Source organism: Puma concolor, chromosome D3 (genome assembly GCF_028749965.1).
Source record: "Puma concolor isolate L17-30 chromosome D3, mPumCon1.1.hap2, whole genome shotgun sequence".
Taxonomy (NCBI): domain Eukaryota; kingdom Metazoa; phylum Chordata; class Mammalia; order Carnivora; family Felidae; genus Puma; species Puma concolor.
In genome coordinates this window covers 45,296,622-45,321,936 of record NC_141678.1, presented here as the reverse complement: position 1 = coordinate 45,321,936, position 25,315 = coordinate 45,296,622, and the positions used below count along the sequence as shown (strand labels likewise).

The window sequence follows — 25,315 nt, the reverse complement described above, 5'->3', positions numbered from 1 at the left end:
TGTTTTTAGAGAGCATGTGCGTGTGTGAGTAGGGGAGACAGGCAGAGGGACAGAGGGAATGAGAGAGAGCCCAACTCAAGGCTCAATCCCATGACCCTGGGATCATGACCCAAGCTGAAATCAAGAGTCAGATGCTCAACCAGCTGAGCCACCCAGGCGCCCCTCTCTGTCTGTGTTCTAATAGCTTGTGTACTACTTTCTCTTTTCCTCTTGCTGGAGCAAGAGGAATTGTATCCAGGATTATATTTAATTACAGTTGGTGAATTTAATCTCTGGTTCAGTCCTGTTCCCTGGAATTCTGCTAAAAGTTCTAGTGCGTCTTGTTCTCCTGAGAGATGCCCTCATATTTTGAAGTATTACCCCAATTCAAGCTTAGCCACCAAATCATTGTTTCTGTTGGAGACAATCTGCTCTAGTTTTAAAAAATTCCCCTGGCAGGGCACCTGGGTGCTTTATTAGGTTAAGCGTCTGACTCTTGATTTCGGCTCAGGTCATCACCTCATGGTTCATGAGTTTGAGCCCCGCGTCAGGCTCTGTGCTGACAGCGGGGAGCCTGCTTGGGACTCTGTTTCTCCCTCTCTCTCTGCCTCTCTCTTTCTCTCAAAATAAATAAATAAACATAAAAAAAGATCTCCTGATTTACATGCTTCTCCCCAGCTGTGAATGCCTCTTCACTCCCAGTTTGAGTGAAATAATGAAAGTAAAGGTTTTGGATATGATGTACTTTCATTCCATCCTTGGGGCTTTCCTTCCAGTTAGAGAAAAAGAAATGGGGAGCCATACTGGTTTCTTCCTTCACACCTGAGTACTATTTATCTAGGGTGCCAAGGAAGAACTCCCTGGAAAGGCATGATTCATTTTCACCCCTGGGTGGCATATCCCATTTCCAAAATGGTAGTAGAATGGGAGAGGGCACAATTAAGGAGACTTTTGTCTGTGCATCATCTCCACAGAATTCTTTCTGGAGGGATTTTATATTGAGGCAGGCATCAATTTCCAGAGTCTTCTGTTTCTAGACACTTTCTAAAGTTAAAACAATGCTCCTATACCATTTATTGGGTTTATTTATTATTTTTTTTTTAATTTTTTTTTTTTAATGTTTATTTATTTTTGAGACAGAGAGAGACAGAGCATGAACGGGGGAGGGGCAGAGAGAGAGGGAGACACAGAATCGGAAGCAGGCTCCAGGCTCCGAGCCATCAGCCCAGAGCCCGACGCGGGGCTCGAACTCCCGGACTGCGAGATCGTGACCTGGCTGAAGTCGGACGCTTAACCGACTGCGCCACCCAGGCGCCCCGGGTTTATTTATTTATTGTCCATTCCGTTTCATTAAGTTTGGGATGAGAGAGGTATTTTTTTTTTTCAATGTTTATTTAGTTTTGAGACAGAGAGAGACAGAGCATGAAAGGGGGAGGGTCAGAGAGAGAGGGAGACACAGAATCTGAAGCAGGCTCCAGGCTCTGAGCTGTCAGCACAGAGCCCAATGCGGGGCTCGAACTCACAGACCGTGAGATCATGACCTGAGCCGAAGTTGGAAGCTCAAACGACTGAGCCACCCAGGCGCTCTGAGAGGTATTATAATCTTGTATCTATTTTTCCAACTTTCCCCAGAAGTCTCCTGAATGAAATTTAAAATGCCCTTTTAATTCCTTGTGTCTGACATTGCTTGTCTGTAACAAAGAGAAAGAAATGCTTGCTTCTGTTGAATGACTACTAAGTTTTTTTCTATGAATTATGCTCTCATAAGCTGAGAAAATAGTTGAAATAATGAATAATGAACCAGTATGAAATCCATTTTAAGGGTCAACTTTTATTTGCTTCTTTCAGAAGGTTTTTCTCAAATTCTCTTACCACATTGATTACTCACATTACATATGAACTGGGTTGCCAATCCTGTATTTTCTTTCCTTCTTTTCTTTCTTTTTCCCTCCTCTCTTTATGATCATTTAAGTTTCCCATTAGCTTCCAAGGGAAATCTGCATCTCTCTGGTATGTTCCTCTAAAACTGCTTCTGGTGGGAGGTATATCTTTTTCCAGACATTTCTAGAAATTTAAAATTGCAGGTATGAACTTATTTCTTCACATAATTTTAACACTAATTGCCTTTTATACTTCTTCTTTCCTGAGAGCATATAGAGAAGCCCCATGTTCTCATCAGTTGTATTTCTTTTTTCTTTTTTAATGTTTTATTTATTTTTGAGAGACAGAGAGACAGAGTGCAAGTGGGGGAGGGGCAGAGAGAGAGGGAGACACAGAATTGAAAGCAGGCTCCAGGCTCTGAGCTATCAGCACAGAGCCCGACGCGGGGCTCAAACTCACGAACTGTGGGATCATGAGCTGAAGTTTGGACGCTTAACTGACTGAGTCACCCAGGCACCCCTCATCAGTTGTATTTCTGAAATCAGTTGCTTGGACCATCTCCTTTGGAAGGAGACCTCACTTCTAAAGGCAAGAGGGTTGTTTTTTAACGGGATACACTTGGCCTAACCCAACTGAACAGGCTTTACTAATGTTGCATTTTCATTGTCTCCTCTGCAGTTTTAAAATGACTGCCCGTGGGCCCAATATGCCACTACCTAAGTCCCATTCCTTTCCCTGGTTGACTTCTACCAGTCCGTAAGCTATCAGATATGGTTTGATATGGTTTTCTCTGGGAAACCTTTCCTACTCCCCAAGCCTCGATTAGGTGTTCCTCGATTAGGTGTTCCTCATAGGAGTCCACTCCCATAACAGGCTGGGTTTGCCCTTATGTGCAATTACTTTGCAGAGCGATCACCTATGTCTTATCTCCCATCGGACAGTACATCCAATAAGAAAGAGACTAAACACCTCGCTCAGTGCTTTGCACATAATTGCCCCTCTGTGAATATGTGTCTCATGACTAATTTTTTAAGAATTTAGTAACATTTCAAAAGTTTTTAAAGTGCCTTGAAATTCAAGGCCAGTGTAGACTTGCCAGGTTGGTTCTCATCATCCCATCCATCCTTTGTGGCTTATCAGAAGAGATGCATATATGCCTTCAGTTGACAAAACTATGATCAAATAGACCAAAATTTTCATGGAGTTTAAAAAACACTAGAGCTAGTTCACATTTTGGGCCAGCTGAGAAGCCACAGGTTTCATCACACTATTATTAATGTTGTTGGTGTTGTTTTTAACCAATCACCATTAGGCCCTTTGCAGAATTCATCAAAGGTGCAGTTTCTGTCCTGAGGCTTTGGATTTTATCATTCTGCTGCCTGAAGTCCTCCATCTGTAAAGGAAGGGCAATATACACCTACCTCGTAAGGGTGTTGAAAATTAATTAGGCAATGGTCAGCTGTCTTCAATATGAAAACGGGGTGTAAGTGCATATGTTCCATGTCTCTTTTAATTACACCCCCTGTGTGAGCAAGGTAGCTAAGACCCCAGAGCATTTGGATTTGCAAGGGCTTTGAAGGCAGTACAAAGCTTGTTGCCTCAATATAAAGTATCAGTAGGAGGCATTAAAATGTCAGCACCTTTTCAGGGATTTTGTTCATTAAAATGCCTGCAAAGGAGTACACTGAATGAGTGACTGTGGACCAAGTCATAGCCTAAGCATTAGAGCAAACAGGAGGCTCCAGAGAGATCCAGGAGCACAAGGAATAAGCATTTTAAATGGTGGGTGAAGTGGTGAGAGGGGGCTCGGGGAGAAATCTGAATTTGCCAGGCACTCCTGCCCCACAAAGCCACAGTAGATCAACTTGACACTTCCCGGCTCTAATTTACTTGCTCCTCGTTTTGATTTCACGGCATTCCCAATTACGCAGCTGCCAGGAAAGGAAGCAATGGAATAGCAATATAGAAAGACCAGGCCACTTCTTTTCGGACTAGACATTTTCTGCACAAAGAGCCAATGGGTCACATCTTCTGCCGGTTTGGAGATGCTTCCAGGACAACCAAGTGCGGTCGTGAGGCAGCTCAGTCTTGACGGTTTCCCTCTTTCCTCAATGGCCATGCGGTTTCTCAGCTGCCTGGGGGATCATCTATAACAGGCCATTTTATTTGGTAAATGTTTCCCTACTTACTGAAGAGCATTTATTATTAATGACCAGAAAGGGAACCCCTGCCTCCAGTGGCAGAAGTTGATACATTTGCTTTGTATAATTGCCGTGTATAGTTAGCCATGTGGTCGTTCGGCGAAAATAAATTGCCTTCTTCCCATAAGAGTCTCCCCGAGTGTCACGGGAGAGCTAGAGGGAAGTTGGCCGCTGAGACTAATCTCTTAGCTAACGCAATAGATGAGTCCAGAAACAGAAGGCAGATGGCAAGTTCGAGATGAATAGCATTTTTTAATGGCTTCAAAATAGCTCTGTCTGTAAACGGCTTTGCTGAATGACAACATGTAGTGTGATTTATTTTATCCATTGCTGTGTTGTCAGACCTTCTGAGAACTGTTCTCGGGTTCATCTATTAAGACAAAAACTGATCTTACTTCAAAGGCGGGGGAGGGATATAGAATGATAGGAAGGTAAGAGGCGGGTAGAGTAGAGGGTAAGAAGAAAACCCTACAATTATTTACAAATACATGGCAGATATCCTTCCAGGGCAACAGTCACTTGTAGTTTGGCGTTTGAAGAAAATAACTCCGTGTTGAGATTTAAGAGCAGAAGCTGAACTCTGAACCCTGAAGTGAAATAGGCCCAAGGTCTAGGAGAAAAGGTCATGATAAAGATAGTACACCCTGGTCTGTCTCCAATTAGTAAGAATTCACATTGTACCGAGAAGATTAACCCTTGGCCATCCAAGCCATTGATTTGGGAAATGGTATAGATGAGAACAGGAGGCCTCTCTGTACAATCTCAGGGAATTGGTGCTAATTGAGCAAGAAAATAAGTTCATACCTCTAATTTTAAATTTCTAGAAATGTCTAGAAAAAGGCCTACTTCCCATAAGGAGTGGATTGAGAAGACTATACTTGAGTGTTGACATAAAAAATACTAGCATTTTTTTAAACAAATTGGTGGATGTAATCACCCTGAAATTAAAGAATAATTAAACAGAGGAGAAATTGGACAAGAACAAGAATTTTATGGTTAGAACAGATAGTCGCAGACCAGTCACGGAGGAATTAGACCATGGTCAGACTTCTCCCCCCGCTTCTGTTCTGATGTTGGAAGTGAAATGATGCAGAAAGCTGTTCTTTCTTACTCTGTATTGCATCAGTCTTGCAAAGCATACACAGGTGCTAGTAATCAGTGACCACTTCAAATTTATGCTTGTTGTTTTAATAAAGCATTATATTTGGATTGGGATCATTTACTCTCTCTCTTTTTATCTCTCTCACTCAAATCTGAAATAAGCCCAGCTTGTTTGCCCAAATTATTCAATTCAATTTTATAGATATTTATTGATTTCCTGCAATGCTCCAGGCATTTGTATACACTGACCACAGTTTCAAGCCCCAAATTGGGTCAAAACTACTTATTTGTATGGTGAGATAAAATATTTGAAATTGAGACTGTCTTCCAAAATTCCAAATTATAAACTTGATGCCAGGAGCTGAAAAGAAAAATAAGAAAGTCCTCAAGAGTTTGCATGCAAAGGAATTAAATAATTACAAAAATAAGTATAGAAGCCAGAGTAAGAAGGATGCCTGGGTGGCTCAGTCTGTTGAGCATCTGACCTCAGCTCAGGTCATGATCTCATGGTTGGTGAGTTCGAGCCCCACATCGGGCTCACTGCTGTCAGCACAGAGCCCACTTAGGACCTTCTGTCCCCTCTCTCTCTGTCCTCCACTCATCTCTTCCTCTCTCTCTCAAAAATAAAACATTGAAAAAAAAAAAAAAAAGAAGAAGGCAGAGTAAGAGAGGTGCCCCAAGAGGGCACAAATAAGGCTGTATGGGTATTTTATATTCAGAGCCAGGTCCACCACTTACTAATCGTGTGACATTAGGCGGTGACACTAGGCACGTTGCTGGGCCTCAGCAAAGCCTGGTCTCCATTCAAAAGTAGAGATAATAATATCCAGTCAATAGGTGTTGTGAGGATGTAGCACCTTGGAAAGGTGCCTTTCACATAATAAAATTTTTTTTTTTCAACGTTTATTTATTTTTGGGACAGAGAGAGACAGAGCATGAACGGGGGAGGGGCAGAGAGAGAGGGAGACACAGAATCGGAAACAGGCTCCAAGCTCCGAGCCATCAGCCCAGAGCCTGACGCGGGGCTCGAACTCACGGACCGCGAGATCGTGACCTGGCTGAAGTCGGACGCTTAACCAACTGCGCCACCCAGGCGCCCCAAAATGTTTAAATGCATCATGCATTCAAAGGAAGAAGTGACATTAGAGCAGGGGAAGGTGGATAAGGAAAGAATAGAACTTTTTTTCAGGGTGGTGTTTTAGATGTCCTAGGGATAAAGAGGAAGATGTGTTGGGGAGAAAGGAGCTGTGTCTGTACAGAGAAGAGTCATTCCAATGTTCCAACACCATTTAGGGTGTTCTGGAACAAACACCTATTCAGTTGAGTGATTGGAAGGAGAAAGAGAAAGAGAAGACAGCCAAGAACCCAATTTTGGGCAATGCCAATGTGTAAGAGGAAGAAGTATACACAGTGAAAACAGAGAGAAAGAGTTTAGAGAAAAACCAGAATAAAACAGTGTCACAGAAGCCAAGACAGGAAAGAGTATCAAATGGGAGCAGTGGGGTCCAGTGCCTCAGTGAGAAGAGAAGAGAAGGAAAACCAAGAGGAGGCCAGTGAATTTAGTAATTGAGGGGTCAATGATAGTCTTAAATGGTGATTCTATAACAAAATTATACTTGCCTGGCTATGCCTGTGTCTCCTATAGAGGTTGCATTTATTATGTTGTATCTGGAAGGGTTTGGCCTATTCAGGCCACAGGCCAAGGCCTGACCCACGTACCATGAGCAGGGTGGACATTTGGGCATCAGGAAAGGTGGTAATTCAGCAAGGACAATGAAACTTGAAAGCAAGCAGGAGAGAGGATCGTTAGCTATCTCTGGGTCTCACTTTCTTAAGTCTGGACTTCAAGAGGAGTTTGAGAAGGACTTGAAGAAGCTCCTAGATAGAAGAAAGATGCTCCTTGCCACAGGGAACTAGCAGGGAGGCATCCTCAGGCTGAAGGTCTTGAGGAAGCCTAGCCTACTTTGCTGGCCAGATAATTTGGCTTCGGGTTATTCCCTTATTCACCCCAAATGTTCAGTCCTGTCTTGTTGAAATGTTTCTGGATGGTCTTAGTTGTTCTTCAGGGAATCACTAAAGGTGTTTTCTGACCTCATCCAGACTGGGGTGTTGGAGAGGGCACGATACCTTTTGAGGCCCGCGTAGGGATGGCACCCTCAAGGAGAGCAACCCCACCTGAGAGCCAGAGTTCAGGAGAGGCCAGAAGGAAAGATAGGGAAACAGGGGCCATGGGCTGAGGGATAAAGAAAAGGTGAGAGACTGGCAGCTTCTGGCCTTCCCCCCCCCCTTATTTGGTACTTATGCACAAACACTGATTTGGGAATGAGGAGGCAGATGGGAAGTGATTTCATGATGAAGGACTCATCACTGAGGAAGACACTCATGTTTTCAAGGAGCCTAAGAAAATAGCACGGTTTATATCCACGGTAACATCCCTTAGTTGCATGTTTGTGAGCAGAGCAGAGGTTTTTGCAGGCAAGGGAGACCGAACATGCAAGATACAGAGGGGATGCTTGAGGACCTGGGGAAAATGGAGTCCAGGGCTCAGGTGAGTGGTCACACTAACAGTGTTGGTGGGATTGTAAAATGGTGCACCTGCTATGGAAACCAATATTGAAGTCCTCAAAAAATTAAAATAGAAGTACCATATGATTCAACAATCCCACTTCTGAGCATTTATCCAAAGAATTGAAAAATCAAGATATCAACAAGTTATTAGCCCTTACATATTCAGTGCAACACTATTCACAGTAGTCAAGATGTGGAAACAATGGAAATATCTGACAGATGGATAAAGAAAAAGTAATACATACATCTGTATTATTATACTATTTAGCCTTTAAAAATAATGAATTCCTATAATGTATGACAACATGGATGAACTTTGAGAACACTGTGCTAAATAAGCAAGTCACAAAAGGACAAAATAGTATATGGGTCTACTTATATGAGGTACCTAAAATAGCCAAACTTATAGAAACAAAGAAATAGGTCTCCAGTGACTGACAAGGGAAATGGGGAATTGCTAATCAATGGCTGCAAAATCTCAGTTATTCAAGATGACTAAGTTCTAGAGATCTGTTGTACAACATTGTGCCTGGAGATAACAAGACTGTATTCCACACTTATAAATCTAAGAGGATAGACCTCATGGTAAGTGTTCTTCCCACAATAAAATGAAAGAAAGAAAGAAAGAAAGAAAGAAAGAAAGAAAGAAAGAAAGAAAGAAAGAAAGAAAGAAAAAAGAAAAGAAAAATAAATATCCTTGTCACATGGAGAGAAACCTGAGTGGAAAACTAAATGTAAAGAATTATTTTCCTTTTCATCAAGCTTTGGAAAAATGTCATGTGCCTTATTACTGCTATTAATGAAATAACTGTGCTGATGAGTCTGAAGAAGGTATCACTGTAAGCTGATGGCTTTTTCAGATGACACCTCACTTACTGGTCTCTCTGACATCAACAAAACCGTCCTCTAAACATCCATGTGACAAATGAAGTATGGTCCATGAAAGGAGCGAGCCAGAAAAAGGATGGCAGCTATTATCTGAAATACTAATATTTGGTAGATGAGTTGACATTAGGGAGTGATAAACACCCTCTCAGTACACCTACAAACCCCTGAAGTGACAGCAAACAGTGCACTGTAAGAATCCATGACAGATCTTGAGAAGGCAAGCCGCCAAAACTCTAACAAGACACTTATGAAGGTGTTCCATGTCATAGAAATAGAGGGAATTGACAGTCATTGTATAGGTCTTGTGAGATTACCCAGTATGCTCTGAATTTTTTATGTAGACAACTAATAACAAAAGAGATGTGATGACGTTAGAGGGAAACCAGCAGTTAACACAAACAACAAAGGTAGATGGAGTTGCTAAGAATGTTTTGTGTGACTGAATAATCACAAAGGGGACAGGTGGACAAGAAAATAGTTAAGATATTTAAAATCCCAGGAATATATACATATATATTATATATATATTTTACATATGGATGTATATATGTATATATACATATATACATACATACATATATATACAATATATATATATGTAAAATCTATCATCTATCATCTACCTACCTACTTATGTATCTATCTACATGTTATTGTAGCCCATTCATTCTCATTGCTGTGTACTGTTCCACTGCATGAATATAGCACAGCATGCTTGCTTATCCACTCTACATGGATGGATATTTGAGTTGTTTTAAGCTTGAAGCTGTTATAAATAGTGCTTCTGTGAATATTCTTGTACATGTCTCTTCGTGAGCACATGTAGTCCTTTCTGTTGGGTACATACTTACGAGGGAAATTGCTGGGTCATAGGGTATGCACATATTTATCCAGTTTGAATAAATCCTAGCCCAATTTTTCATGCATCTCTGCATTCATGCCACCATATTGCCCTCCCATGCCGACTCTGAGCTTGGTCAGTGACTTGTTTTGGCCAATGGGACAGTAGAAAAGTTGATATAAGTAAAGCTCATAAAAGCACTTCTGTGTTTTTGCTCTCTCCTTGCTTCCCTGTGATGACAAGTCCAAGATGTGGGAGCCATGAGGAGAGGGGCAGAGTAATCCTGGACAAGGCCATCCTACTAGCCAGCCCCCAGCCATCCTGCCAGCTGACCACAGATGCATGAACAAGCCCAGGTGAGATTAACTGAACCTAACCCAGACCAGCAGAGCTGCCCACCTGGCTGATAGAACTTGCATAAATTAATACATGTTTGTTTGTTTGTTTGTTTGTTTGTTTTTTAAGTCACTAAGCTTTAGTGTAGTTGGTTACAGAGCAATAGCTAACTGCCATACTCTCAGTTATGATTTGCAAAGCATGGTGCCAGCTCACACTTCAATAGTGTCTGAAGCTCTGGGGTCCCCACACCCTCCTCAATACTTGGTATAGATTAAACTATATGAAAGTGTTGATACGTGCTTATTTCTGACCTGCAAAAAATTGCAATTTCATATGGTCCAACTGAATATTTGATTTTTTTTTCGTTTTAATCATTCTTGGGAGTGTGTAACAGTATCAAATCGTAGGTTGAATTTGAATTTTCCTAATAACTAAGTATATCAAACACCCTTTCGTCTGTTAACAAGCTGGTGGTATATCCTCTTTTGTGAAATTTCTGTTCAAGATTTTTGTCCATTTTTCTATTGGATTAACCACCTTTCGCCATTATTTGTAGAAATGAGTGCACACACATGCACACACTGATATGAGCCCTTTGCTAGATATGTGTATTGCAGATATCTTGTCTTTTTTTTTTTTTCATGTTTATTTATTTATTTTGAGAGACAGAGCATGTGTGCAAGAGGGGGTTGGGGGCAGAGGGAGAGAGAGAATCCCAAGCAGGCTCCATGCTGTCAGAGCAGAGCCTGACAGAGGGCTCTATCTCATAACCATGAGAACATGACTTGAGCCAAAGTCAAGAGTCAGATGCTTAACCGACTGAACTATGCAAGCGCCCCATATATATCTTGGTCTTATTTTGTGATTTTCCCTTTCACATTTTTTGTTTTGTTTTTGTTTTTTGTTTTTTGTTTTTTTATTTTTTTAATGTTTAATTATTTTTGAGAGAGAGAGAGAGTGAGTGTGAGCGGGGGAGGGACAGAGACAGAGGGAGACCCAGAATCCAAAGCAGGCTCCAGGCTCTGAGCTGTCAGCACAGAGCCCGACGTGGGGCTAGAACTCATGAACCATGAGATCATGACCTGAGCCAAAGTCAGACACTTAACAGACTGAGACACCCAGGCACCCCCCTTTTCACATTTTTAATTTTTTAATAGTACCCTTTGATGAACAGAAATCCTCAATTTTAATGTAATTCAATGTACTTATTTTTAACCATCATGTTTGTCAGCACTTCTTTGCCTACCCTGAGGTCATGAAGGTATTCCCCTATTTTTTCTTTTAAAAACTTTGTTGTTTATCTTTCATGTTTAGATCACTGATCCACCTGGAATTGATTTTTTTTTAAGTATGTTATGGGAGAGGGGTCAAGATTCACCCTTGTCCCCAATGAGTATCCACTGCCCTGGACATTTGTTGGAAAGGCAGTGAGTTACAGGGTCTGGCTTTCACAGCTTTCATGGGGAGGCAGCCTGTGTCAGCTGGAGCTAATCCCAACTCTGCCACCAACTCACTGACTCTGTGACTTTGGGCAGGTCACAAGGGCTGTCTCCATTTGCCTGTATGTAAAATGATGTTAAATCCGACAACCTCCTTCATTCCTCCCAGCGATGTGGGGTCCAGCAGAAGTGACATAGCACTCCAATTATGTGTGGCCTTATTAGTTCTGGAACCTCCGGGAACATATGTAACATACCTGAGTCCCAATTTCCTTACCTATAAGATGGGAACAATCATACTATATGCAGAGCTCTTGTGAGAATAAGAAAAAAAATGTATGAGAAGTTCTGTACTTGGCATATTATATCGTTCAACGAAAGGTACCACCTGTTGTTGCTGTTCATAGGCATGCTGAAGACATCAAATAGAATTTGCCTTTATTCAATTTTAGTGAAAATAAAGTTGGCGCCTCCAAATTTAACTAGTAATAGAAGTTCACATACAAGTTTGTTTGGCATTACAGCTGACTAGCTCTGTGATGGCAATCTTAATTTTGCCTCATTCTCCTCATTCCTAAGAGATGTTATATAGTAAAGAAAGCTAGAAAGAAAGAAAATTCACACAGTTATAAAAAAAAAAAAAAGCAGCTTTCTTGAAATTTCTTTCCATTATCCTTGAACTCAGAAGTTTATCCTAAACATTTGTGGAGTCCAGGACAGGACAGGTGACATGATACTTGTCCATGATGAATTAAGTGTTACATCATCAAGTTTCTTCAAAGAGTCTGACGCAGGACATTTCTGCTTCCCTGATTCCACCCCATCTAAGGAAGCACCCCCCGCCCCGCATTCTCATCTCATTACCATTTACCTGATGTATTTCCCTGCCTTTTGGCATCATCCACCTCCCTTCAACTAGAACGTGAAGTCCATGGGAGCAAGAGCTTTAATTTATCGTGTATTTTCAGCACCTAGAAGAATGACTGGCACATAGCATGCATTCAGTAAATATTGTTGAATAAATGAATGAAGGCAAAATAAGAGTCATATCAAAATGTGTATCAAAAGTCATAATGACATACATCTAGGTCCATGCTATATTCAATGTGACATGGAAATCAATAATAAATGCTGGCTAAAATACCTCTGTCAATCCCAAACTCCAGTTATTGTAGATGTTCAGTAATAACATTACCACAAAAATATTAGCCCTGTTAATAATCAACACATTTTTCTCAAGTGCACCTTTGGGAACTATGAAAAGGAAATTGATATTTCCCACACACATATGCTGTAATTGTTGGATTCTTTTTTTTTAAAGAATGATTTAATAAGTATGGTTACTGCAAATTGTTCAAAAATGTTTTTCCTTTCTTTAAATAAAAACAGACATGGGAATCGTGTTTTTACTATAAACAAATATTAAGTTTTACGTGTTGACTATTAGAAAGTTGTTCAATTTTTCCTTTACCAAAATAAATTGTTAATTAAGATAGACAAAAGCCAGGAAATATTGAAGTTAGTCATTTAATTTCCTTACTAATTCAGAGCTGCCTGGAGTCATTTCCTGCAGGAATTTCACGTCTTCCCATTGAAGTGTTCCAGCAGCTGGTAACCAAATCATCAACTCAGGCCATGGGTGATTCTCCAGGCTCCAATTACAAATCAGGTGGGCCTTTTTTTTTTTTTTTAATATTCATGATGGAGCCAGATCAACTTTAGAAATAAATCTAAATGCCTTCTCGAATGCTATTTCTGCATTGTTCTGAAGAAGCAATTTGATCTAGTGGGAGAAACTGAAGGCAAAGAAACCTAACTTCGGAATTTGACTCAGTCACTAATTAGTTGTATGACCTTAGATTTCACCTCTTGTGCCCTAATAGCCTTGTCTACGTGAGCACAATAACTCAAAGTTTACCTAACCAAGTTGTTTTTAAGGTGGAAGGAATGGTAGTCCAATTCTGAATGTAGCTATGTGCATGACTCCAAATATAACAATAAGCTGGTAATGTTCGTAAGCTTAGAGAACTTAGCTTGCACTTCACTGGGTCTCCCCTTGGTGAGTGCAAAGTACTGCGCATGCAACAGATGACAAATCAGAGAAAATCAACATCTTTTGCAGTATTGGGAGGAAATTGATCATTGTTCCTTGCAGGTGTAAAATGCACAAGCTCTTTCCTCATTCCTAAGTTGCCTATTTACTTGGGAAGCCAATAAATTAATCACACTATTATTATTTTTTTAAAGAATGGCAAGAGATTTGACCAAACGTGTACAGTACTGTGTCGCTGAATCTGGGGTGGGGCTAGGGGGAGAGTGCAACCAAGGGTACATCCTTTGCTTGTCCAAATGTTTTTCTGACTGAACCAGTCAATTGAACAAGGAAGGACTCTGGTAATAAGTCATATTTTAAGAGTTTATTTTGTTTATTTTGGCAATTAGAAGGAATAAAGCAGTCTGCATATTTCCCACGTTGGGTGAGGACACACTGACTTCTGGAGAGCTTGAGTCAATAAGCTGAAAGACAAGTTCAAACTCCAATTTCAGAAGAACTTGGCTTCTGCGTGTTAAACTATGGATTCATAGATTCTTCTGCCTTGTGGGTCTTCTGCTCTCTGCTGTCCTTGACAGCTTGCACCAAGCTGATCACTGGGGACATCGATGGACTTCTGAATGAAGACATTGTTTGACAAGTATAATAGACGGGCATGAAACGCATACTGTTCTGCTCTTTTGAATATATTACATTTATTGAGAACTACAATTAAGTTATGTATTTTTATCAGTAAAGCACTTTATTGATTGTGGACGTGAGGCTGAGTTCTTTCATGTTTTGGTCAGCTCTAAGGACACATGCACCTAGTGCTTCAAAACAAATTGACCGGCATGATTACTGAGCCTGTGATGAATTGTAAGTGTATAGAAATATCGAACATTGGAGTGCGTTATTCTGTACAACATTTGTTCTAATTTTGTGTTCATTTTAATGATAAATGAAACAAATTAATAGAAGTATTGTGTTCAGGGTCTGGAGTCAGACTTTATGGGCTTAAATTCTATATACATGGCATGGATTTGAAAATGCTATTGAAGGGGCGCCTGGGTGGCGCAGTCGGTTAAGCGTCCGACTTCAACCAGGTCACGATCTCACGTTCTGTGAGTTCGAGCCCCGCGTCGGGCTCTGGGCTGATGGCTCAGAGCCTGGAGCCTGTTTCCGATTCTGTGTCTCCCTCTCTCTCTGCCCCTCCCCCGTTCATGCTCTGTCTCTCTCTGTCCCAAAAATAAATAAACGTTGAAAAAAAAATTAAAAAAAAAAAAAAAAAAAGAAAATGCTATTGAAGTTCTCTGAGCCCCAGTTTGCTCATCTATAAAATCGTGATCACAATAGCATCTTTCTCAAGCAGTAAATAAAGGCATTCAGTGGGATAGTCTAGAGAAAGGTGCTTGACACGTAGTAAGTCGTCTGTAAATATCAGCTATTAATATTATTATCATCATTGTCATTTGGACGATCACCGTACAACGAAGTATCACCACATGATTTTGCAGTATCTGCATTTAAGGCCACGTTGATGCCAAGAAGCACGTGCATTGTCACAAGTAAATAAGAAAGGAAGAGAGGTTGGAATTAATACAAAACGGATGCATTCGTGCCAAGGAAAGCGCAAATGACATGATGTTTTATTGTACAAATGGTGGTTTCAAAGTGGTTCGGGGTGGGAAAATGGAGTGGTGACAGAGCAAACCTCAGAACAGGCACGCTGAGTTGTAAAGAGCCTGCGTTACAGCAGTCAACATCGAATTTACATCCTGAACAGCAATTTAGTTTCAGCTAAACAGCATCATCTGTCGTATTAATGTTCATTTGAATGTACTGGGTTTATTTGCATTTAGTTGTAAACTCTTTTAGTTTCAGGGTTGTATTAGAGATAAAAGCACATGGAGTTCATACTTTATTTTATACTTTATACTTGAGTACATTTAATACTTAAAAGTTTTAAGCCAACACTAAAGGTGTGCAAATTTCTTTTTCTTTATGGGATCTCTATGGGATTTGATCCTGAGAAACACTGATGTTTGTTAGAGTGTAGTGTAAATAATGTCGGGGTAATGCCTGATTGTACGATTCTAATATATTGGCATGTGCCCACTGTGTACAGGGCACTTGCTGGGCACAAACAGTGATAGAATGTAAGCTATGTCTAGTTAGGGAAGCTAGGAGGAGTGTATGGGATGTGTGTGTGTGTGTGTGTGTGTGTGTGTGTGTGTGTGTGAGAGAGAGAGAGAGAGCGAGAGAGAGAGAGAGATCACCACCAGTATAGGGTGGCACTGAGTATGGAGTGAACAGTACAGAAACTATCATAAGAATTCCAGAGAGGGCCTGATTGCAGGTGGCTGAAATTCGGTTTTGTCGGGACAAGAGATTTGAGGTAAGCCTTAAGTAGAGATGGTAGAGGGCATTCCAGTTTTGGGAAATGAGTGACTAGAAGTAAGGAATAGTGTAAGCAAAGGAGGCAGCTATTTCCATTATATTCAGTCGTCTGTTGCTTAATTTAGAGCAAAATATTAAAATAAAAAAAACTTGCCTAAAACGAGCAACATATTATGTATTGGTCAGAAGTTCACCTTTTGCTTCCACAGTGGCTATGACATAGCTTCTATGTGCTCTTCCTCCTTTGGAAACTTCCAAGTAGCCCGGAATCATGGTACCTCCCTCATTTTGATTAGTGAACATTGCCCCAAACTGGCAGTTCAGTGATTTAATTGGCCTTTTAAGTGGGTTCTCAAATGCCAGTGTTTTATAAATTGGACGGTCACGGATTCTGTCTCAGATTAATGTAAAAGTGGGTAAAATTTTGTCCATGTTTAATGTTTCTCTTTACATGTTTTTCTGAAACCTACGGTGCCTACTATTGCTTATCTACTAGCAAATTCCAGAGGATAACAAGCTAATGATTAGTTATCAAACAAATATTAGTGTAAACTCAAAGAACCATTTACACTGAACTGATATCTGTGTCTGCATGTCCATGTTAAAATTTTGTAATATGGACATATTTCTTGCAATCATTTTTTTCTACTTACATTTTGGAATTAAATATATCAGAATTACGTGGTATTCTGCCATTAGTGTGGTGCTCTCTATAAAGAGCTCCGTGATTTCCAGAAGCTCCTCCTTCACCTAAGTTTTGAGAACTAGGGTCTAAGAGATAAGCTACCTCAACTTTAAATGGAATGGTAAACATGTGAATTTAAGCTTAGTGTGACAGATGTATTTACCACGCTGAAACATTTTGCAACATAAACCAGGCCTTGTATCACCTGGTGGAGAAGGAGTTAGCAAACAGATTACAGTAGTAGAGCAGCTTCGTCCAAACAAGAAGAAAGTCAGCTAATGGAGACAATTGTCTGATTTACAACCACACACACACACACACACACACACACACAAATTTATTTATTTTTTAAAATTATTATTTTTTTAATGTTTTATTTCTGAGACAGAGAGAAACAGAGCATGAGTGGGGGAGGGGCAGAGAGAGAGGGAGACACAGAATCTGAAGCAGGCTCCAGGCTCTGAGCGATCAGCACAGAGCCTGATGCGGGGCTTGAACTCACAAACTGTGAGATCATGACCTGAGCCGAAGTCAGACGCTCAACTGACTGAGCCACCCAGGCGCCCCTTAAAATTATTTTTAATGTTTATTCTTTAGAGAGAGAAAGACAGAGTGCGAGCGAGGGAGGGGCAGAGAGAGAGGGAGACAATCTGAAGCAAGCTCCAGGCTCCGAGCTATTAGAACAGAGCCCCGTGCGGGGCTCGAACTCACAGACTGTGACATCATGACCTGAGCTGTCGAACCCTTAACCAACAGAGCCACCCAGGTGCCCCAACAACAACAAAAATTTTAAACACAAAGGTGATACATACTCAAAACCTAATTGGAGACTTAATTTATATAGTTGCAGGAGGCACTATTGGTGCCCATCCTATGCTGTTTAAAGTATATTTCACACAGTCCCACAGGAGGTCTAGAGGATTGAGTCCAATTGCCTAAAGAGGTACGTTTACAGGCTTTCTTCTCTTTCTCGGCTCACTTCCTCACTCTACTTCTGAGATCACCTTCTGAATAAACATCCTGCACACAAATCATTGTCTCAGGCTCTGCTTTTGAAGAATTCAAGATATTAGTTTACCTAACAAACACCTCATTGATCCCTGGAATCATACAAGGGAAAGTAACAGTAATAAATATGATCCTGTTAAATACTATAGGTATCATTATTGAGAGCTTACTATGTGCCAGCCATTGTATTGAAAGCTCTCCTTACAGTATCTTATTTAATCCTCACAAGAATCTTATGAATTACATATTATTCATATTATTTTTAAGGTAATAAACTAAAGGTTAAGAGGGTTAGATCACTTATTAAAGGTTACTAGTAAATGACAAGTCAGGGATTCAAATCCAAATCCTTTGTTGGGACACCTGGGTGGCTCAGTTCTTTAAGCTGACTTCAGCTTGGGCCATGATCTCATAGTTCGTGGGTTCAAGCCCTGCGTTGGGCTCTGTGCTGACAGCTCGGAGCCTGGATCCTGCTTCAGATTCTATGTCTCCCTCTCTCTCTGCCCCTCCCTCACTGTGTTCTCTCTCTCTCTCTCAAAAATAAGTAAAAAATTAATTTTTTCAAATTCTTTGTGTTTTTTCTATCAACTCATGCTAATGTGTCCGTCATATATTGATTTCAATCATAATTTTGACAAAACTACAAACCCCAAAGAAGCATGTTTGTAACAAGTGTATGTGCAACAAGAGAAAGAAAGAACCTGGTATGACTGTGTGCATCCTCTAGATGAGCTGTTCTCAACGCGTTTTTTGTTGTTGTTGCTTTGGTTTTTCTGTTTTGTTTTTAATCTCAGAGGAAAAAGAAGTGAAGCAGTCATGCAGTATTTTTTTTTTAAACAACAAAATTAAGCTGGTACCTATTTTATTTTTCCCCCAGGCATCTCGATTCTTTGTTTTGGATCATAAAGATTTGTCATTAAAGAATCTGGTCTTTTAAGTATGCAAGTTCCCAAACAAGTACTGGCCTGGGATCCCAGACCCTTCTTTGGCTCAGCACTCGGGCTCCTGGCCCCCCTGGTGGTTCTGCTGACTGATCTCACCGGCTGACCCGGGACTGGAGTGGGAGAGTCAGGAGACATAGAAGCCCCGGCCCCTGTGTCTGCCCTCCTCATTGGGAGCAGGATCCCTTAACCGTCTTGGTGCTCCTGCTGCCTTAGTTTCCCCACCCAGAAATAAGTGGGGTTCCTGTGATCTCTAGTTTTGCTTAAATTTCTCTGGAAAATCCCTGAGGTTTTTCTTCCATTTCCTTATTTCACAAATGCGACAGGAACATGTTTTTTGCTGGAAGTGATACATGAGTGTGGCAAGGCTCCCACGCCACTCCAGAACAATCGTGGTTTCTGCTGTCACTGGTTTAGTGTGGATCATCCCAGTCCTTTTCCCACGCAAGAAACTTTTGTGTCTTGGTGGCATCGTATCATGGAGCCCTCGGGATAGACCGGTTCCAGAGTGTAGAATTATCTTCCATGTATTTGGGGGAAATGGAGCCTGTGGCAAAAGAGAAAGTGAGTTACTAATTGGATTTATGGCCATTACTCCCTGAGCAGCCCTCTGCCCTCGATAATCTCCATAGCAGTTCAGATAGGATCTCTCTCTCTCTCTCTCTGTAAGAGATCCAGAAGACTCTGTAAGGAGAAAGCTGGCACATCTCCTGCTCACCCAATAAAAAGTCAGATTGTTATTAAACAGTCCCTGAGGCTACTGTGATTTACATTCATTTTAATGGTTCTCTTTGTAGAGCAGAGCAGTCCCTTTAATGGGGGATGCCCTCTGGTTCCTATTGGTTGCATTTAAAATAAATATTCCACCATCTCCAGCTGTCCAGCTCTCCTTTCAGGCTTTGACCCGCCACAGAAAGTACAGAGACTTGATACTTGCCCCCCGAGAAGCTCTCACGCGTTCAAGGATGCTCTACACCAATATGTGTGCAGCAGAGAGCTAGAGGTGGAAGTGTCCAGGTACCCAGCATCGGGGGAATGTAGGTGTATCCTGTGGAATAGAACATAGCACTCAGAAGCAATGAGCTAAATGGACATAAAGCGACACATAGAGAACTCAAAATCTTTAAGTAAAAAATAAGAAATAGAATAAAACAGAGAGTGCAGTGCCACATATACAATCTAGCACACATTTCTATATAAAATAATGCTACACACATATTTTCAAGGACACATACCCAAGGATACGTACCAAACAGAGTAGTGTGGTACATCTAGGGGAGAAAGAAATGGGGATGGGAGATGAAGGAGAGAAACCAAAAACGAAAACAGACACAGCTCTTACAAGGAATGGTGAATTAGCGCGAGGCTAAAACTTAATGCTTTGCTCCTGAGAGGTAGTAACAAATAAATAATGTATGAAAAGAAACCACAAAATCACTTGCCTTTTACTTTTCTTTAAATTAAATTTCACCACCCGCAAGCATTGACAGACCTCCTTCTAAGCCTGTGATGTGATTCAAGTTCTCTGTGACCATGGGACAAGTCACTGGCCTCTCTGAACCTCAGTTTCTTCAGTGGAAAATGTAACAAAAAGGAAAGGGAAAATGAGTGCTGGTGCTACCCAGGTTACAATGTTGTAAGTTCTATAAGACAGCAGGGTTTGTAAGATTGAAACGAGGTGATATCCGAGACCAAGAGCACGTGGGCACTGCGTGAGTGTCCGTCATTTTCCACTGGGGAGAACAGGAGCAGAGTGGGACCCAAACAGGGAATCGCGCAAAGTTCTCAGACATCTGTTGCCAACTCAGCTCCAGGGCCACAAGAGGCAGCCGCAGGTGTTCATATAATTTTCAACTGCTGTCTGTTTTTGTATGGGAGACAGAGACCTATAGCCACAACACATCACTGCATTGGTTGTCAGAATTCATTTGGCATAACCAGCACAGGCTGCCGGTTTAGGCAAAGCTGACCTGCCCCTTAGGAGCACCTGACTTTAAGCATCTGACTTCAGCTCAGGTCATGATTGTATTACACTTCGTGGGTTTGAGCTTCGCGATGAGATCTACGCTGACAGCTCAGAGCGTGGAGCCTGCTCCGGATTCTGTGTCTCCCTCTCTCTCTCTCTCAAAAATAAATAAACATTAAATTAAAAAAAAAAAAAAAAAGCTGACCTGCCCACACTGAGGTAGGGCCCTTCTTCAAACCATAAGGCACACCCTCCTAAGACCCAAGGTCCAAGCTCGACACCTAAATAGAGGGCAGCACAGTCACCCCTCTTGCTGCCCCCAGGCCCATGAGCTCTCTGTACCTGCGCCTAATCCAAAAGAGGTCCCTCAAGCCTTGCTCTCTATGCTAGAGAAGAAAGCATTGTACTGAGCCTGTCCTTGTTCAACAGAAGAAACAGGCCAGAAGAGCCTGAGAGAATATTCTCTCCCACAAGCTGAACAATCAAGGCTTCCTTGGCAAACATCAGGCAAACTAGCAAAGCAGGAAGCTGGATTGGGCCCAGGCTCCCGGTCACTCTGGGCAGGTGACGGTCCCGCTGGGTCTGGGTATGGCCTCTTCATCTAAGGTGGAACGGGGGATGTTTGGAAGCACTTTGGGGAGGATAACCTGAAGGAAGGGTGGGAATTCCCGTGCCCAGGACATGTGAGTTCTGTCCGAGAGATCCCCAGGAGAGCTTTTGGCTGCCTCTAGACGAAGGAAGATATCCTTGGTGGAAGCATGAGAAGCCCCCAAACTGTCTCCAGCCTCAGGTTGACTTCTGGTGGGTTTTAGGAAATTCTCTTCAGATCAACTCTAAGCCCCCCAAAACTGCTATGAAAACATGAGAAAGGACAGTGAAGAGAGAGCTCAGTCACACAATTTTGTTTTCTTTCCTCCTTTAAATGAGGCATTCCCAAAGTTTCAACCGGTCACAAAGGGGAAGTGGGCATCAACATGGGCTGGTACGTTATTTTCCACCAGAGCATCCCCGCAGCTGTCCGCGATCAGAGAGGCGTCCGTGACCAGTTAATCCTGTGGTGCAAGAGAAAACCCTGGTTCTTTATTTAACATACGCAGGGTACCCAGAAGCTGTAAAAGGAAAGCTGCCCGGGACATTTTAAAGCGAACCCCAGGGAGAGCGACTTCAAAAGAATAATGTGCTGTTCCCGGCGTCCTCACCCACGGACATCAGCTAGCACCTCCTTCTTCCCCATGTCCTCCAGAGACTTCAAACTTCAAAGTCAAACCGAAGGGTCCCGCTTCTTCACTCTTTAACAAAAGTAAGGCTGGGTACACTGGCCTCCAGGAGGGCATTTCAGGGTGTCAGTCTCCCCCCGGGCGTGGAAGCTGCCGCAGTTGGGAGCCATGTTTTCCTTTTAACTTGTCATGTCCTTCCAGCAGACATCCGGATTTTCTTTTGAAAATGTTAGTGGACTACACGTGAGGCCTTGTTTTTCCTCCCCTGCCCCTGGGAGAGGAGAGCTAAACAGAGGCTATGGAAATGGAAGAAGGCAACATTTTCTGAGTACCTACTGTGTGCCAGGTTGGGGAGGAAAGCATCCTGGAGCGAGGCGAGTCTCAGGTACTCCGGGACCCTGCCCTCCAGCAAAGACAGAGGTAAAATACAGCCGTGGAACTGCCGAATGGAAATTCTGTGTACTGTGAATTAATTCACTAAATGTTTTTCGAGCATCTACTATGCCCCTATCACTGTGCAATGGTAGAAAAGATATTTAAGAGATAGCCCCTGCCCTAAATGAGCTCAGACTCCGATGGGGAAGCCAACATTTAAAAAATAAAATGCAAACTAACTGCAGTAATCGAGGTGTGCATATTCAGAGCAGCAAAGCTACGGGATCTTCCAAGTGGCTGGGAGGTTTTCTAAATACAGCTCCATCTTCCTTGTGATTCAGAAATCTTAATCCTGCTTCTGGTATTATATTGTCTGTCACCTTAATTATCATATTGTTGAGAGTTTGGAGATTTTCCTGTATTTTCATGGATGTCTAGAATGTGAAAATAAAAAAATTCTAAAGACCTTCCGAAAGAATAAGCATGCCAGAAAGCCAATGGATGTTGGAAAAGCAAGGTCGAAGGTTTTACTCATTAGACAGGAAAGCTTCTATAAAGTTAATTAAAATATGTGGTAGTGACGGGGCCAAGAACAATTCAGTGGAATGTTTCATCCAGAAACCTTCTCATATATATTTAGTAACTTAGTATATGGAAAAGTTTGCAACTCCTATCAGTGATAAAAGTCTGGGTCATTCAATAAATGGTGTTGAGTGCCATTTGCAAAAATATCTATTTTGTAAATGGCTTAGCATTTGCAAAAATATGACACATCTCTCCCACCCTATGTCAGATTAATTCCAGATGGACTAATAATTTTAAATATTTGTAAAAGAAATGCTCAGACTTCTAGAATAAAATACAGATACAACCTGAGCGAAGGGCTTCCTAAGAAGGATTGCAAGGAAAGAAGGCGGAAGGGCAATGCTGACCGATTATGCTCCACATCAAGAAGGGATGTGCAGTGTCACTGTGTCACTGCTTTCCTTTGCCTGGAAGCCAGGGGGGAGGACACTGTCAGTGAGACACCAGACAGACACTCTGACGTTGGAAGGGTGAGGGCATGCATATGTTTGACGCTTTTATTTTCCAATGATCATTGTGTATTATTGTATAATAAAAATTAGAAACATATTTTTTGCAGCAAAAGTCTGGGAATTCAACCTTCAAAGTATTTTTCATTTAACTGGCCCCCCGAAACAAACAATAACTAAAAGCAATATCTCTGCCAGTTAATAATGCTTTTTCACATACATTATGATGGTTTTTTGTGTTTTTTGTTTGTTTGTTTTTTTCAAAATAACCCAATGAAGTAAATGCTTTCATTTTTATCTCTACGCTTGGGATGCAGAGTGGTATATTGTCTTGTCCAACGTTGCACAGCAAGCAGGAAGCAGAACTGCGAACCATTCCTGGATATCCAGGTACCACGTGTTCTGTAATTTCTGTGACCTCACAGCTGAGACTAATCCATCGTTAAGTTTGTGGAGATGCCTCCTCAGTCCTGGGCCCAGAAGGGGTGAGGCTGGGGCTTCACTGGCCTCGCTAGTCTGCCATTTTCAATGTTCAGAGTCTATTGACTGTAATCTTGCTGCTTAAGTGAACCTGTGCTTATATCTGATCCTTGGCACCCAGGCCCCTGGACAGAAATAAAACTGGATTGTTGGGTACCTTTTAGAAATGTGCCAGAGGGGGCGCCTGGGTGGCGCAGTCGGTTAAGCGTCCGACTTCAACCAGGTCACGATCTCACGTTCTGTGAGTTCGAGCCCCGCGTCGGGCTCTGGGATGATGGCTCAGAGCCTGGAGCCTGTTTCCGATTCTGTGTCTCCCTCTCTCTCTGCCCCTCCCCCGTTCATGCTCTGTCTCTCTCTGTCCCAAAAATAAATAAACATTGAAAAAAAAAAAATTAAAAAAAAAAAAAAGAAATGTGCCAGAATTGGTGAACGGAAGACAGAGACCTTATGCCGCAGTGTGCCATATAGTTCTGGCCTTCAGCCTCCTCTTCATACAGTAGCTTGGAGAAACATCAGAATAATTACTGTCAGATTTCAGTGTGAGAAAAAGGACTTATCTGCAGAAAATAATGCAATTAATGGTTAACCCTTTTTTTTTTAAGTTTATTTATCACTGAGAGAGAGACAGAGACAGAGAGAGAGAGAGAAAGCAGGGGAAGGCAGAGAGAGAGAGAGAGAGGAAGAGAGAATCCCAAGCAGGCTCCATGCTGTCAGCTCAGAGCTCATTGCGGGGCTCCAACTCACAAACGGTGAGATCATGACCTGAGCCAAAATCAGGATTCAAACACTTAACCGACTGAGCCACCTGGGCACCCCAATGGTTAACCCTTTTTTCTCAGAACATCGAATGAGATAAATAAATAGGATGTAACCATTTAATACTCGAAGAGTTTAATATGTCTGTAACAATCAACCTCAGTGCTGCAAATGCTATTCCGTTGTGTCAGATCCCAGTTTTTAGTGAGGTATCTCTAAGGCACATAATAGAAAACAAAATGGGTAAATTACTCAAGTTCCTTTCACTGTATTTGGAAATGATAGATCTTTATAGAATGAGGGGGGGAAAGTTTGTGGAGACAGCTTTTTTTTTTTTTTAAATCTCAATCTTTTGAGGAATCAATTCTTATTTTCATAGTATTCTCCCTCTATACCTATATACTCAGGCCACATGTACTGTGCCTACTGGTCTAGCCCTCAACTTTTCCTAGATGATATGCATTAAGAACATACAACATTTAAAAAAAGGACAACCTATCTTTTTTTTTTTGTTATGCTTTATTTTGTTTTTTTTCCTTCTGTGGCAAGAGTACTTAACATAAAATCTACTCCATTATCAAATTTTTAGGTGTACAATACAGCACTATTAATCACAGGCCTTACATCAAACGGTCGTAGTTCTCCAGAACTTATTCATCCTATGGATTAAGAAGATGTGGTCCATATATACAAGGAATACTACTCTGTGATAAAAAAAAAAAAAAAAAAAAAGGAATGAAATCTTGCCATTTGGAGCAATGTGGATGAAACTGGAGCGTATCATGCTAAGTGAAATATGTCAGTCAGAGAAAGACAGGTATCATATGATTTCACTCACATGTGGAATTTGAGAAACTTAACAGATGATCACAGGGGAAGGGAAGGAAAAATAAGATACAAATAGAAAGGGAGGCAAAACATAAGAGACTCTTAAATACAGAGAACAAACTGAGGGTTGATGGGGGTGGGGAAAGTGGGTGATGGGCATCAAGGAGGGCAGTTGTTGGGATGAGCACTGGGTGTTGTACGTAAGTGTGAATCACTGGATTCTACTCTAAGACTACATTGTATGTTGTCTGACGCGAGAATAAAAAAATAAAATAATAAAAATAAAAAAGAACTTTTTCATCCTGCATGACCAAAACTTTGTACCCTTTGACCAGTATGTGCCTGTTTTCCCCTTC

At 41.5% G+C, this 25,315-nt stretch overlaps 1 long non-coding RNA gene and 1 pseudogene across 1 annotated transcript in view; both read left to right on the top strand.

Annotated features, from left to right (window-relative positions):
- The window catches only part of LOC147575542 (uncharacterized), a 45,374-nt gene extending 32,474 nt beyond the window's left edge, over positions 1–12,900 (top strand). The window contains exons 6-7 of the long non-coding RNA XR_015242727.1: positions 9,703–9,815; positions 12,786–12,900. This is a non-coding gene — a long non-coding RNA (uncharacterized LOC147575542). The remainder of the gene's footprint in view (positions 1–9,702; positions 9,816–12,785) is intronic.
- A 5,943-nt stretch (positions 12,901–18,843) lies between these two features.
- Positions 18,844–23,875, top strand: LOC147575541 (protein kish-A-like; annotated as a pseudogene).
- Positions 23,876–25,315: the final 1,440 nt, after the last annotated feature.